This window comes from Haplochromis burtoni, unplaced genomic scaffold (assembly GCF_018398535.1).
Source record: "Haplochromis burtoni strain Fernald_Lab_line unplaced genomic scaffold, NCSU_Asbu1 Contig_195, whole genome shotgun sequence".
NCBI lineage: Eukaryota > Metazoa > Chordata > Actinopteri > Cichliformes > Cichlidae > Haplochromis > Haplochromis burtoni.
In genome coordinates this window covers 1186491-1192404 of record NW_024582556.1, presented here as the reverse complement: position 1 = coordinate 1192404, position 5914 = coordinate 1186491, and the positions used below count along the sequence as shown (strand labels likewise).

General features: G+C 41.2%; 2 long non-coding RNA genes across 3 annotated transcripts; one reads left to right on the top strand and one right to left on the bottom strand.

Annotated features, from left to right (window-relative positions):
• Window positions 1–2434: 2434 nt before the first annotated feature.
• On the top strand, window positions 2435–3528 carry LOC121815372. Its single transcript, XR_006055022.1, has 2 exons — window positions 2435–2644; window positions 3039–3528. It is a non-coding gene; the product is annotated as an uncharacterized LOC121815372 (long non-coding RNA).
• Window positions 3489–3929, bottom strand: LOC121815371. 2 transcript variants are annotated; one of them, XR_006055021.1, is made up of 3 exons: window positions 3864–3929; window positions 3667–3778; window positions 3489–3586 (listed from the first exon to the last, which is right to left on the bottom strand). It is a non-coding gene; the product is annotated as an uncharacterized LOC121815371 (long non-coding RNA). The 2 variants fall into 2 exon arrangements; XR_006055020.1 differs by lacking the exon at window positions 3864–3929 and having other exon boundaries at window positions 3667–3853.
• Window positions 3930–5914: the final 1985 nt, after the last annotated feature.

Here is a 5914-nt window from a genome sequence, read left to right as displayed (position 1 = left end):
TATTGCAGAATAACTAAGGGAGGATTCAGGGTCACCTGATCCAGCCCTAACTATATGCTTTCATGCATCACTCTGAGACCATTCTTCCTTCTCTCACCCCAACCAGTCGCAGCAGATGGCCGCCCCTCCCCGAGCCTGGTTCTGCTGGAGGTTTCTTCCTGTTAAAAGGGAGTTTTCCCTTCTCATTGTTGCCAAAGGCCTTGCTCATAGGGGGTCATATGATTGTTTGGGTTTATCTCTCTATGTGTTATTGTAGGGTTACCTTACAATATAAAGCGCTTTGAGGCGACTGTTGTTGTGATCTGGTGCTGTATAAATAAAACTGAATTGAATAGAATAGATAACATGTCTGACTTCCTGTTCTGGGTCAAAGTGCATATTGTACTGACAAAAATGCACAAGGCCCAGTAGTATTAGGTACAAGGCAGAACAATCAAAATGAAGCAAACTTGTAGTTTACATTTCACAGAAAGCCACAAATGCAAACCCTAAGGTGACATTAGTGATCATCACTGAACAGGCTTCTATCTTCTCCATTGCTATCTGGTCTAAAAGTCATAAAAATATCCAATATGTGTCACCATGTTTCAATAAAACCAGAGAAAACAGAAATGAGGTCAGGAGAGTCAGTGCGATTTATTCTCTTCGAACCTTTTATCACTGTAAGAAAAGAGTCCATGATAGTTATTGACATCAGTGGTAGACTTCAGGGGTTTCCAGCACACTTAACAGACCTAACTCACGAAAAGTCTCTGAGAGTGCAGCTAGTACAAACACTGAGAGATAAACACTTAGGGCAGAAGATAGATTAAGTACAACAAACAAACAAAGAAACTTGCTTTTACAGCACAAGCTTGGGGACATTTTGTTTTCACAGTCTATATCCTAAAAAACGTCTTTTTTCCTATAACACAGCGCAGTTTGCTGTTTAGTAAACTCTCATGCATAATGTGTGGCCAGTTTTTTACAGCTGTGTTTTAAACCTTTCAGAAACCCTTCATGAGCTAATCAAGGGAGTTTTGGGTAATCGGAAAACTGCAACTCCAGCCAGAAGACTGTTGTTACAATCCTGCAACACAACATTTATCAGCTATAAAAACTCCCCACTGCCAGAACACATCCTCCCATACCGAAGAAACAGTTTATCATCATCTTGCTCCATTTTCCTCGCTTTTATCTTTGCTTCAATTTGTTTTTACATTAATGACAGATTGAAAAAATCCATAGCTATTCCTAATGGTTTGTATTTTCTATTTCCATCCACACAGTCCTCACAAACTTGGGGCCTCTTTCTTTTCATCATTTTGTAACGTTTTCTGTGCATTTTGAGTCACACACCTGTGCTGAGCATCACATGTGGAATAGCTACATTAAAGTAGAAGGGACTTCCCCACAGACGGCTTCATTACTCATCTGACTGCTGAGCTGCACTGACGAACCCCACGTTCAGTGTTTAAATCTGCTTTTTACGCCTCCTTTATTTACTTCCTTTTTTTTACAGTCAGTGTTATTCTACTTTGTTGCACTTATTGCTGTTATGTATTCTGAATGCAGTGGAAGCTCTCTTATTAACAATGGGCTTCTGAACCAAACCAAAAGAGACCCACTGAACATATATTTGTTAATTCATTTTCAGGAACAGTGCAACATATTTTACAACACATTGCTGGAAAATCTAAAACAAACAACAACAAAAAAGACACAGGGCCCTGTTTCAGGAAGCCGGTTTGGAAAACTCAGAGTGAAAAACGACACTCACGGTTGAGTAACCCCGAACTGTCCAACTCGGAATATTCGGTTTCAGAAAGGCTGATAACAATTAGTTCAATCAACGCGGAGTCGCGCTAACCCCAAGTGAAGCGCGCGGACGAGGATACATAAAGCCCTGATAAGCGGAGCACAGATTAAGCGAGTCACCATGGAGACGGAGGGAAAGAAGGCGCGGTCAATGTATTTTACAGCGCTTGAGGCCGAAATTCTGATGGCAGCATATGCCGATAACATGCAAATTCCGCGGAAAAAAGTAAAGTTAGCCATAGCTGCAAAAGACAGGGAGCATGCATGGCAAAACATAGCCGACAGAGTCAATGCGTGAGTGTTAATTTAAACATTGATCTAGGGATTTCCACCCATTTAACACGTTATTTTATCATATGTTATTTTATCATATGTTATTTTATTTTATATTTCATACATTTTATTTTGTGATGTGATGTGAGCGCAGGTGCAACCCAACAGGCCCCAAACGTTCCTGGCAGCAAGTAAAAATGAAATATAAAAATATAGTCCAAACAGGTGAGGTGTAATTGTATTATGAGCCATAGTGCTTGGTCTGTTTGTCCTATGTAAATCAATTGCAGTTAGAGGCTACATTAATTTTCTTTCTGTAAGCACTTATTGAAATTATCTGAGCACATTACAAGTACATATTTGCTTACTCTGTATGCTCAAATGTGACCCGTTATAGCCAACAGAAAAAAAGCGGAGGCCCGAAAAACAGGTGGGGGTCCTCCACCACCACCACTCACAGAGGCTGAGCAGTTGGCCCTCAGCCAAAACAGTGGGCGCCCTGTGGCCGAAGGCATCTCTGCGGGGACATCCTCTGAGTCAATAACCCCGCAAGACACAAGTGCCTACATAGGGGGTAAATTCAAAATAATACATGATGTGCATACATCCTTTCTTCACAGTCACCTTTGCAGTGCTACTCATTCATTTGATAAACTCTTTACCATAATGGATTATTTTGTAGTGAAGTCATTTTCCTACTGATTTTGCCTTCCCTCAGTCTTGGTTGTCTTTGAGAGCATAATGACAATGAAGTGTAAGGTGATAGGTATGTTTGTTAATTGCCATTTGGTCCCTTGTAAGTTATAAGTGACCTGTATAAACCTCATATTCTATCAGTTGATGGTGGTGGTGTACTGCATCTGGTGCAGCCTCCTGTTGAGCCAGACCAACATGCAGTTGTGAGTAATACTCCACAGATTATATGAGTTTACAGTAGAACAGCAATGTTGTTTATTTCTTTACTACAGGAAAATAATGAAGAAACATTGACAGCTGTTACAGAGGAGGAAGCAACAGACACTTTATGAGGTTTACATCTTTTAATACTTTGTGTACAGGAAACACAGGTGACCAATAAAGCCAGTTGAACATAAAATCTGTTTATTCTTCTTTCAACATGTTGAGGTGATGGGTCAAAAGAAATGATTGTGACATATGGTGTCTCTGACTGCACTTCCATCTTGTATGTCCGTGGGAGGGTCAGGATGTTCATGGTTTGGATCACTGCTGATGTTTGGTTCAGAAGGACAGTGTTCTCCTCTAATTGTGGCAATGTTGTGAAGAATCACACATGCCACAATAATGTCACATGCCCTTTCTGGGGTGACCCTGAGTCTTTGCAGGCACTGGAACCGGGCCTTAAGCATTCCGATAGTCATTTCAATTCTGGCTCTTGTCCTGCAATTAGCCAGATTATATCGCTGCTGTGGGCCCGGTTCAGGGTCAGGGTAAGGGGTAAGCAAATAGGGTAAACATGGATACCCCCTATCACCAAGCAAGTAGCCAGTGAACTCTCCTAAGACAGAAGGATACACTTCAGTTCAAATGTCCCTGAAGCAATTGGTCTTTATATATTTTAAAGTATTCTCAACTCACCATGTCCAAATTTTGTGCTCAGTGTACATTCACGGAATATTTGTGAGTCATGGACAGAGCCTGGCCACTTGGCTTCCACATTTGTGATAATGTTGGCAGCATCATATATGATCTTCACAGTGCAGAGAACACAAATTAGCATCCATTACTATAATGAAATAATTTGTTAGTTTGAAATGCTACAGGGAACTATGTACCTGTACATTAATGCTGTGGAAAGACTTCCTGTTCACATAGTCTCCTTCATTTACTGAAGGAGCAATGATTGGAATGTGAGTGCCATCTATACAGCCAATCACGCCTGGGAACCCTGAAAATAAATGTAAAATTTAAGTAGTAGTCCAAGTATCACCACATCATAAATTAAGTTTTGTTCATCCTGCTACCTGCAATTTTGTGGAATCCCTCTTTGATAAATCTTGTGGGTCTATGACCGGGGAACACCACAAACGAGTACAGGAGACGTTTCAGTGCAACTGTAACATTCCTGACTGCCCGACAGACGGTAGCCTTGGAAACGTGCTCAGCGTCACCAATATTATACAGAAAGCTCCCGTTTGCAAAAAACCGAAGTGCGATACAAATAATATGTAATGAACTGAGAGCATGTCCGCGATGTCACATGCGTAATATATGGCCTGAGGATGTTAGTCAAATAACTTATAGATTGTGCTGAGAAACGGTAACGTTCACACAGAAACTCATCAGGAAATGATAAAATGTCCAAACGCGATCTGATCACTCTCTCCCGGCGGAGAGCTCTGCGGAGAATTTGGGCTTCACGATCTACCGGCTCTTCACGGAAGGGACACGCCATGTCTGACACTTCCTACTGTCAGGTTTCCGACAAAGGGGCGGGGTCAGTCAGGGTTAGTTGTGGTAAACCTGCTAGGGGGCAGGTTAGCTTCACGGCGTGTGTCGTCATAGTGACTCACTCAGGCTGCAGCTGAACTCGCTTTGTGAAACCGAAAAACCAGCGTTTTCGTTAACTCAGGGTATACTTACTCAGTTTTTCCACTAAACCGGCTTCCTGAAACAGGGCCCAGGACTACAATTTGGGAAAGGCTTAAAGTTTTGAACAAATCCACACTTGTTTTTGTTCTATATGGGAAAATTGGTGATAAAAACTTTACAAGATGTGCAGCGTGTAGTCTGTGCGCAGTGCAGAAGGCTGCAGTTTATTAAAATGTTGGGTGTTCGGATGTTTGAGTGACAACATTGTTCCACGAGATTTTCCGTAATAAGTATTAGTGATTAGAGTTTGCTCAGGCTCTAATCAAAAACTCACAAACACATGTTAGTCATTGTTTTTTGAATCAACACCCCCGAGTCATTCTAACTACCAGAAATCTCGAAGCACAGGCCGAGGGGGCGGTGTGGCAGCAATTTTTCACACCAGCCTATTAATTAATGAAAGACCAAGACAGACTTTTAATTCATTTGAAAGCCTGATGCTTAACATTGTCCACCCCAGCTGTGAAACTCAGAAACCAGTCTTACTTGTTATCATCTATCGTCCACCTGGGCCTTACACAGAGTTTCTGTCTGATTTCTCAGACTTTATATCTAATTTAGTTCTGAGCTCAGATAAAATAATTATTGTGGGTGATTTTAACATCCATGTAGATGCTAAAAATGACAGCCTCAACATGGCATTTAATCTGTTATTAGACTCAATTGGTTTCTCTCAAAATGTAAAAGAACCCACCCACCACTTTAATCACACTCTAGATCTTGTTTTAACATATGGCATAGAAACTGAACATTTAACAGTGTTTCCTGAAAACCCTCTCCTGTCTGATCATTTCCTGATAACATTTACATTTACAATAATTGATTACACAGCGGTGGAGAGTAGACTTTATCAAAGTAGATGTCTTTCTGAAAGCGCTGTAACTAAGTTTAAGAATATAATCCACCCACTGTTATCATCTTCAATGCCCTGTACCAACACAGAGCAGAGCAGCTATCTGAACGCTACCCCAACAGAGGTCGATTATCTTGTTAATAATTTCACCTCCTCACTACGTACGACTCTGGATACTGTAGCTCCTGTGAAAACTAAGGTCTCTAATCAGAAGTACCTGACTCCGTGGTATAATTCTCAAACACGTAGCCTAAAGCAGATGACTCGTAATCTGGAGAGGAAATGGCGTGTCACAAATTTAGAGGATCATCATTTAGCCTGGAGAAATAGTTTGCTGCTTTATAAGAAAGCCCTCCGCAAAGCCAGAACATCTTACTATTC